The following is an 8,835-nucleotide window of genomic DNA, read 5'->3' on the forward strand; positions in this document are numbered from 1 at the left end:
ACTTTATGAGCCCAAGTAATGTTATCTTGTAGCTCTTCCTCTCTTGTCCAAATTCAATAATGTAACAGAAATGGACTAAACTTCTACCTTCAGTTCTAGCATTTGCCAATTGCCACCAAACAAATATTGTTCTGATATCTGAGAAATGTCTTGTCAACAAGAAATGAACAGGTGGGTCCTCCCCCTCATTGATGCTAGAATCCATCAAAACTCAAACTCAAAAGATAAACGGGGAAGTACAGATACATACGATGCAGAATTCTGAATTCCAGCCTTCTCCCCCCTATAAACCACATCCTGTCCGTAAATTTGTCAGATTGCATTCCCCCTGTACTTTGGGGCTATAAAATTCTGATCTGTGCTGATTAATCATTCTTCCAAAGATAAAAGCCTAATCAACCTCCTTGAAGCCCAAATGCACAAGCCCATCATCACACGTGGTGGGTAGGCCATACCTAGTAGTCTAGTACTAACCAGCAATCTGCAATCCTTACATACACTACTGTTCAATCGGACCACTGACAAGTGACAACAAACAATAATATAATAATAATGAAAGAAAAGATCCACCATTCTTCTCCATTGCCATCACCAATCCAACCCACTTTAAAAATTCTGTGACAGCTCAAGGCTCAAAGCCCTTGTTCCTGAGTGCATTCCTTTTGGGGAGAAGAGGATAAAGGAAGCAGAAATAAAGAAAGCTAATTTCATGGCCAATGGAGACCAGTTTAGTGGGAGATAGCTATTCTTAATTCTGCCCTCTTAGATTTATTCTGCAATTCTATTATTTTAAGAATACTGAATTGGATTAAATTCCTAAACCAACGATTCATGTCTGATGATACAATTCTTTAATGAACAACTGATCAGATTACGCGGAAAACAAAGTGCTTCTGTCCCCTTCTCTCCCTCAATCTCGTGGTTTTCTTCCCTTTCCTCCAAGACCGTGCTCCCTCTTTTTCTGAGACTTTCTTTTATTTCATTCCGGGATCGACATAGTCAACGATCTCTCGTCGTTCAATCTTTCTGGAATCACCAATGGGACCATTGGGCCAATTTACAGAAACCCCATGAGGAATTACAGGCAACAAATATTACAACAACTGCGGCAACAAATATTACAACAACTGCGGCAACTTGTCTCTCTGGCTATCTCCATTTCTTCTACCCAGAGTTTTCACACGATCCGAAAACAAAGACTAGAAATGGAAATTGAATTAGAATTCAGGAATCTATTTGCCCACTTAAGAAAAACACGTACTTGATTCAAATACAAACAAAGGGAAATAATTTCCCGAATAAGGAATTCAACTATTGAAGCTATTCTTCTAAGAATGCGAGAGAGAGAGAGAGAGAGAGAGAATTCTGACAAATGGCGACAATATTGGAGAAAACCAATTTCTATTCAGGGAAAAAAAATGAAATTTGATCCATCTGGGATACCCAATTCGAGAATCCATTTCTGAGAAAATGAATTCGAGGTTTAGTTCTGAAACCCATTTTGCTCAATCTAGTGTAATTGTTGAAAAAGGAAAAAAAAAGAGTTTTATGTGCAGTATAAAAGAAGTAGAAGAAAGAAAAAAGAACAATTTGCTGCATAAAATTGAATCAATTCTTTGTATTTGTTAACAAAATTTCCTTTTGATTTACAGAGAATCTTGTTTTGTTTCTTTCCTCTAATTAGTGATTGATTTTGTTTTTGTTTTTTTCTCGTGGAATAATAGTCAGAAAGGCATGATATGTTTGGTTTTAGTATCATAGCTCGAAAGACACGATTTTGAGTTAACTCGAAAGATCTTGAGCAGGTCACCGGCCATCTGCCTGACTGACGGCGAACAATTGCTCTGCATCAACAGCAGTATCTTCGTCAACCCATTGCTTTTCGTTACCGCCTCCTGCGCCTTCTGGTCTCTGAACAGATGGCAGACGCCCCAGAGGATCATCACCGCGTGCTCCGTCGCCGTGTTCGATACTTTAAGCATTCTCTGTACAATCGTCGCTATACACGTTGGGTCCTCGCATAACGCCGTACGGCCCTCCGGACACGTCGAAACCATCTCCAGTAGCTTCAGAACTTTCTCGGCAAGAGAAACGCCGGTGTCTGAATGGGCTAACAACTTCGAGAGTACCTGAACGATTCCGAGCCGGACAAGCTGTAATCTGACTCGCCTAGGCATCGATACGGTGATCAAGCAAGATAATCCGGCCTCGATCGCAATCGAGTCCACCTCGGAAGTCATTAGACGGATTATCTCGGGCAACAACCCTTCCTTCTCGGCGATTAGAAGCTTGGATTCACCGGTAACGGCGATTGCCTCCAAAACCCTAGCGGACCCGATCCTCGAATCCAAGCTTCCTTTCTTTAAAACCAGAAGAATCGATGACAGAAAATATTTATTCCCTTTCAACGTTAATCTCATGAGTTGTTCTTTATCAGCGTAATCCATCAGAATGAGATCCAAAATCCTAACTACGTGTTCGAAGAGTTCAATCCCTACTACCTCTTCTCCACCATCGGCATTGCTTCCAAGAACACCGACGATGATCCGAACGAAACCGTCCATCTTCGCGAGAAAGGCTCGGTTCTCATTGGACTGCTTGGCGAAATCGACAAGCTTGGAGAAACAATCGAGACGGTTTTCGGTGTTGTCGTCGATGTTCTTGATCAAGATTCTAGCTTGCTCTTGAGTCAAAAGAGGGGAGGTCGCCGGAGAGGCGTCGGAGGAAGAGGAGGTGGTATTGGGGAGGTTGTCGGACCAGATCTGGATGAGACGGTGGAGGGTGTGGTTGGGAACAAAGTCCTTGCTCTGGAGGACTTGCATGGTGGCGGGACAAGTATTGTTGCCGCTGTCGAGCCATTTCTGGATGCTGGAGCGGTCGTAGGTAACGCCGGTGGATAGGCTTACCGGAGATTTCATGACGTCGAGGGAAATGGGGCATTTGAAGAAGCTCGGAACGGTGATAAACAGATCGTTCTTCACCATCTTTTCCTTCTTCTTCGATGGATCAAATTTTCTTCTCTTTTGAGATCGATTTTGAAAGCTAAGCGAGAGAGAGAGAGAGAGAGAGAGAGCGAGCGAGCGAGAAACGTAGAAGTGGGAGACGGGGGAGCGTGGCTTTTGAAGCTGGGGGAGAGAACGGGTCAAAATGTGAAGAAACGGCGTCACTTGACTCTAATAGTCTAATAGAGAGAGGGTCAGGAGAGAGAGAGAGTGGTTAACGTTATTAATTATTATTTATTTTCCTCTTAAGCAAGTCTTTGGTCAATGCGAGCGTGAAGGAGGAAACGTAGATGAGGGGGCACTGAGAAGACCGTTGAAATTCTCTCTCAAGAGAGAGAAGGAGAGAGAGAGCGGACCACCGGCGGGGTCGGTTGGTCGGTCGATTTCTATCATGAGCTGCGAAGACCGAGCAGGGTTTCTTTTTCGGCTTGCAGATGATCCATCAACCCAAAAGAGGTATTCGGTCTGAAATGGACCGGGTGAATCAGAGGATCCGGAAACAAGGGCAAGCAATAACCAAAATTGGGCATCTGGTTCAACTGCTAGACCCGCATTAGAAAAAATAGTAAATAATTCTAAATTATGATTTTAAAATTATTTAACATCAAAATTCAACCATGTTATAACAACTACTGAACTACTAACGCATATTTAGTATGAAGTTGACCGAGTCAAATTATTTTAGAAACAAGAATCTGGAAAATCGTTTTAGTTACGATTCCCGGCTCACACGATCCAAATCCGGTGACAGTCTGAAAAGCGGTCGTATCGTATGGGCCATGGGGGAATGGATATTGGGCTTGGATAAACAAGATGAAGCCACGTCAGGCTGGTGTGTTCTACATCCTAGTCTTGATTTCCAAAGTCCAAACAGCTGGCTTGAATTCTTACCCAATGGCTGTTGCTGTTGCTGTTGCTGTCGCCGATCAGGGAATAGAGAATCACCATATTTCTTATTCAAACTATACGCGGCATTCAGCATTCTATTACCAAATCACTGAAACACCCTCGACAACTTCGTGTAATTACCATAATCCTTTGCAGCATTGCAGGATTGTAGATTTGTAGTGAATGAATGATAATCTAAAATCCATATAACAGATTTTAGATTTATGATCATCTAACAATTAGGAAGAAAAGAAAAGAAACAACTTAATTGATTTGATTTATACAAAAAATTAATAAAAGAAAATAAATCCATTAGAAAAAGAAAAGATAAAATTATCAAACCTCCGATGCTAGACTTAGAATAATAAGAAAAAAATCTCACTTAATCTGAGAAACTAAGAACTTGATTGTCCTTTTTTTGAATCGAATTAAAGACCGGAGAAACTAATATAACTTGATTTGTCCTTTTGTTTTTTTTTTTACTATTTTTTATTGGGCATGTGATTATTAAAGTGATTCTTCCATATATTTTGAACTATAAAAAAATGTATAATATATATTATACCTTTTTTTGCCTCATTCTAACAAAAGCTTAAGCCTCACAACATACAAAGGTATGACACAAGGCTTAAGCCTTTAAAAACAATGCATGGTATTTTAATTTAATGTTTATGAACTACATGAAACTTGATGCAGCGTAATCTGGACACTCCTACCTGGCGGACGCTTGGCTCCTAATTGACGACGAACGGTACCTGAGAAGAGGAAGGTGAGGATTCCTGGGGAGCTCGCCCAGTGGGAATACTCTGATGCTTAAGTTAGAACACTCGAGAGAGCTGTAAAGGATGCAAAGAGAGCTAAGAGCGCAGATAGCGCTAGATCAGTAAAATTTCAGATACCTTCGCCCCTTCGACCCTAGGGCCTTTAAATGCAGACGTTCTTGTCAAATCGGGTGTAACCGCCACTGGCCCTCTGTGCAGCCATTATTTTCCAAGTATGCGCAGGTAACTGTTGCAGAGTATTGCCCAATCGGATGAGAGACACGACTCAGAAAGGACAGACACGCCACCACCTGTCGAGAGACGTGGGTGCAGTCTGCTGGGCTGGCAGGGACTGCACCGTCAGTCAGGAGACGTGGTGCAGTCTGACGGGTACGGTCTCGTCAGATAAGAAGCTTCCTAAGAACGCCGGGTCGCTTAACAGCGAGCTACCCCATAGTGAGCTTCCCTGTAGCGAGCTATCCCATAGAAAGCTGCCTTGTAGCGAGCTTCTAGATGTGTCCCGAGGTGATTTCGCCTGAGGTCGCCTTTGGGGCAGTCTTCTTGCCTAAGTATTGGAGTATTCCCTTTCCACATACCGGGGTCCTTGAGCTCGCACTGTAGTGAGCTGTCCTGCGAGGACCTTAACGAGCTCGTTACTCAGTCATAGACAGGCTGTCATGCTGAGCTGTTGCTTACGTTGAATCACGTCCACGTGTTGCCTTCTTAGGAGGTTGGGTCAAATCACCCTCCATCAATTGCCCCCCACTCCTTGGGCTAAGGATTCTACCATAGCGTGAGAAGTTCATGGAGTGTGACGGGTGGATTTGACTCAAAATTCAAACTTGATTGACCGATCGCATTAAATACACATGCGGATATCAAGCAATTTTTGGACTTTTTGAATGCCAAAAAGCGTGCAAAAACGACTCTCACCTCCGAAAGTCGTGCAGCCGGCATTACCTTAATCATCGAAGACGTGCAACCAATCACATTTCGGTTTCAAAAGACGTGCGGCCAGCTTGACTACGAACTGTCAGATTCGCCTTGATCTAAGCCGCCGATTTGTGGGCACAATGGCTATAAATGGGAGGGCCCCAGGCCTCGTTTACTTTACGTCAACTTGCCTTGCCTTCGGATCCTGAAGTCGTGCCTTCACCTAGCAACTCGAGCTCTTCTCCTGTTCATACCGTCTTTTCGGTTCAACTTTTTCCTAGTGAGTCTTATCGCTTTGTTAGCAATGTCAGGGTACCCGTACAATGTCTTTCCCCAGGGTGGTAACCGAGATGATGCCCCTTCGAGCTCAGGGAGAGCTTGGGGGTAGGCTCCGGAGGCTCGGGAGGCCTTTGACGAAATGGCTTCCACCTCCCGGGGTAGGGAGCCAGACAGCTTTGGTCCTTCCTCCATGTCGATGGAGAGACTCAGGACCTTGGTCCTTCAATTCAACCTTCCTAGAAACCTCATCTATAGTCTCCCATCCGGTGACTATCCTTGGGAACACGGTCACAATGAGATCGTGATCTTCCAGGAACAACTCATCACTGGCCTTCATCTTCCTCTGCATTCTCTAATAGTGGAGGTTTTAAACCACTTTAACGTTACTATAGACCAGCTTCACCCCAACTCAATCCAAAATGTAGTTGGGACAATTTCTTTATTTTATGAATACTGTCTTCCTCTTGACCTCGACATCTTCTCCACCATCATTTCTATCAAGAATGCTTCCCCCAGAGCACCTCCAGAAAGGCGTTCCTATTATTTTTCTCTCCATCCCGGCTTCAAGCTCCTGCACGAGCAGCCGAACAGGATGCCGGCCTGGAAGCGGAACTATTTTGTAGTTTGCAACCCCGAAGGGTGGCCCTTCCCAACCCACTGGAGGGCCGCCATCCAGGATTCGGGTGTTGACTTGGATCCAAAAGTTCGGGAAATGCTGCAATCCTGGGCAGCGGTTGGCTTCCATTGGTCGGACTACTTGACCGAGGACAAGCTCGCGCAGGCCGACCTGATCCACGGTAGGTTGCCTTTTAGGTCGTGCAATGCTTTGTGAATTCTTTTTTTTGCTGGACTAATGCCTTGTGATTTTTGGCAGCCAACATGTTTGGTGTAGATGCGCGTCGCCTTCTGTCAAGCAACCAAAAGCGTAGGGCGAAGAGGTCGCGCCCTGACCAAGCTTCCATTTCCGGGAGTGCTGAGTTCGAGGCTGCTGATCTAGCCTTCGTTCCACCACCGCCTGAGGTCCCACCGGTCCCGTTCGTGGGAGTAACCATGAAAGGTGGCGCAGAAGAATGTGAGGTCCCGGCGCAAGGGCAGTACCCTCCGCCTGAGCAGTTCCACCCCTTCGCCTTCCTGCGGTTCCCTACCAGAGAGTGGGAAAGCGTTGCCGACTTCACCGTGGCTTCGCGAAGGAGCCAGAAGGCGGTCACCCACGAGGAGGTCACCAGCTGGGGAGGGATGGACCCCAAGCAGCTCGCCAGGCTAGCCTCCGCTCACTGCATGGTGGTAATTGGCTACTTTTTTCTTCTTTTCCCTTCTTCTCCTTCTTTTTTCTTTTTTGACCTCGGCCTTTTGCTGGCAGGTGAACTCCGCCATTCACGCCATGGCCCTCCAGATCAACATTCACTCCGGCGACGCTCTCGCTCAGAGGTCAACCATGCAGAAGCTCCAGGGCAAGCTCGACCGAGCCCGAGGTGAAGTCCTTCAAGCTCGAAAGGGGAGCGAGGCCCAGGAGCTGCTCGTCCGGGACCAGGAAGCACATATCGCCCGACTGTCCGAGGAGAGCGCTCGCTACCAGGAGGATTAGTTGAGGGTGATAGTGGAGAGGGAGCTCCTTCTCTAGCAGGTCCAGGACTTGGAGTCCATGTTTCAAGATCGGACTCGAAACTTTGACGCCATGGTGGAGGCTAAGTGAGCTAAGGCGGTGTGGGACTTCAAGGACTCCCAGGAGTACCACGACCTCCAGGTGGAGTATGACTCGAGCTTCTACCGTTCTGGATTCAAATTCTGTCACTGGTTGGTCCGGAAGAAGTTCTTCGGGCTCAACCTTGAGGGCATAACGATGAAGGGTCTAGATCCAGAGACGGCGGACTTGACGGAGGAGGAGGAACCTGACTCTCCGGAGGACGACGAGGATGTGGAGGTGGCGGATCCTTGAGGCTGGTTGCTCTTGTTTTTCTTTCTTCTTGGATGTATTTTGAAGTGGTTGTTCCCAAGTGTCTGAACTTGGTTTTATATATTTCATCTTTTGATGAACTCTCTCGGGCTGTTAGGCCCTGTTTTTTATTTGTTTTCTGATGAACTTTTCTCGGGCTGTTTGGCCCAGTTTTTTTTTTATTTATAAGTACTAGTAGTTTTTATTTTTTCCTGCTAAGTGTTGTGTGCTCTTTACTTTTTGCCAAAGCGACTTTACTCGAGCTGTTAGAGCTACATACAGGAAGTAGGATCTTTCGGTAGTTGTTACCCCGAGCTGTTCCTCCATACTTGGGGTAGCATTATGGTATACCCTGAGGTGGTTATCATAGTAAGCCTGAGTTGTATGCACATGGGTTAAGTTGGCATAGGTTGTCCCTTATCAGGTTCAACTAGTATACCGAGGTGAGCTACGCTTCATAGGGTTCATGCCCGAGCTGTCTATGCCTTCGGTATTAATACTTAGCCTTTGCCGATGAAACAATTAGGTCTTTCACAGTGCCGAGGTCTTAGTTAGCTCAGCGTTTTAGCCCTTAGGTTGAGGGAGTGACTTATAATCCACTCTTGGAGTTCACCCATGCCATGGGGGCGACTGGGTCTTATTGCGTTGAGGTCTTCGTTAGCTCGACATTTTGGTCCTTAGGCTGAGGGAGTGACTTATAGTCTACTCTTAGATTTCGCCCATGCCATGGAGGTGATTAGGTCTTATTGCGCCAAAGTCTTCGTTAGCTCGGCATTTTGGCCCTTAGGCTCTGAGAGTGACTCGTGGTCTAGTCAGTAGTTTATAGGTAATATTGCTTTAAGTTGACAATATTCCATGCCCGATGTACTTGTTTCCCTTCTAGGGTTTCGAGCTCGTATGTTCCTTCCCCGAGCACCCGCTTTACTCGGTAGGGTCCTTCCCAATTTGGCCCGAGCTTACCAATACTGGGCTCAGGCACCATAACTTTACGAAGGACCAGGTTGCCGACGTGGAGGTTCCGCTTCTTGACCCTGGCGTT

General features: G+C 45.8%; 1 pseudogene across 1 annotated transcript; it reads right to left on the minus strand.

Moving 5' to 3' along the window:
* Window positions 1-1,208: 1,208 nt before the first annotated feature.
* LOC104588842 (U-box domain-containing protein 28 pseudogene) lies at window positions 1,209-3,195 on the minus strand (annotated as a pseudogene). The gene has a single exon (XR_016076403.1). The product of XR_016076403.1 is annotated as a U-box domain-containing protein 28 pseudogene (transcript).
* Window positions 3,196-8,835: the final 5,640 nt, after the last annotated feature.

This window comes from Nelumbo nucifera, chromosome 1 (assembly GCF_055504915.1).
Source record: "Nelumbo nucifera cultivar China Antique chromosome 1, China Antique-T2T, whole genome shotgun sequence".
NCBI classification, from domain to species: Eukaryota; Viridiplantae; Streptophyta; class Magnoliopsida; order Proteales; family Nelumbonaceae; genus Nelumbo; species Nelumbo nucifera.